Genomic DNA, 941 nt, shown 5'->3' with positions numbered 1-941 from the left:
TAAGAGAATACACCATCCCCTTTTCCTTATGAATCAGGGTGAAGTCTTTCTCAGGGAGGAGTGATAGGGAATGGCAAAGGACACACTGACAAAGGAGACTAATCAGAACTGGCTTTGACAAGCACTGTGGCAATTGGACAATTAAAACAGACATTCATTCAGGGGTGGGGGGAAGAAGAACGAACTGGGGAGGAGGGTAGAGAAAACAGTACAACAATGAGTGAATGAAAACACAAAATCTCTGTAAATGTTCACTAAAACTAATAAAATTTAATAATAATTTTTTAAAAATCAAGATACAGCATAGTAAAATTCTCCAAATTAAAAGATAAGCATAGAATATGAAAAAAAAAACACATGAAAAAAACAGAGTCACCTACAAAGGGGAAATAGATTAAGTTCTGATTTCTCAGCAGAAACCATGTGAGCAAGAATACAATGGAATGGCATATACAGAGTGTTGAAAGAAAACAACTTCCAACCAAGTTTCCTATCCTCAGCAAGTTATCCATCAAATATGAAGGAGAAATCACATCCTTTTTAGAAAAGATTGAACTTAAAGAATTTGTGATAACAAGACAAACACTACAGGATATTTTAAGTGAGTCCTTCATGCCAAGACACCAAAGGAAAGTAGATGGACTATAGTAACTAGAAACAACAGAAAAAGAAGCACAGTAAAATGGAAGTGGTAAAACCTGGCCTAACAATAATCAGACTCAATGTGAATGCACTAAAAGGGCCAATTAAGAGAAAAAGGATAGCAAAATGGATAAAACCCAAAGCAAATCAATATGTTGCCTACACAAGACTCATCTGAAAGAAGAGAGAGAAAGACAGATTAAAAACTAAAGGCTACAAAAATATACCAAGCAAATGACAACCACAGAAAAGCAGGAGTGGCAATTGTAATCTGATTTAAACACACACACACACACACA

Source organism: Elephantulus edwardii, unplaced genomic scaffold (genome assembly GCF_000299155.1).
Source record: "Elephantulus edwardii isolate Elephantulus edwardi_28Jun2011 unplaced genomic scaffold, EleEdw1.0 scaffold00084, whole genome shotgun sequence".
NCBI classification, from domain to species: domain Eukaryota; kingdom Metazoa; phylum Chordata; class Mammalia; order Macroscelidea; family Macroscelididae; genus Elephantulus; species Elephantulus edwardii.
This window is presented reverse-complemented; position numbering follows the sequence as displayed.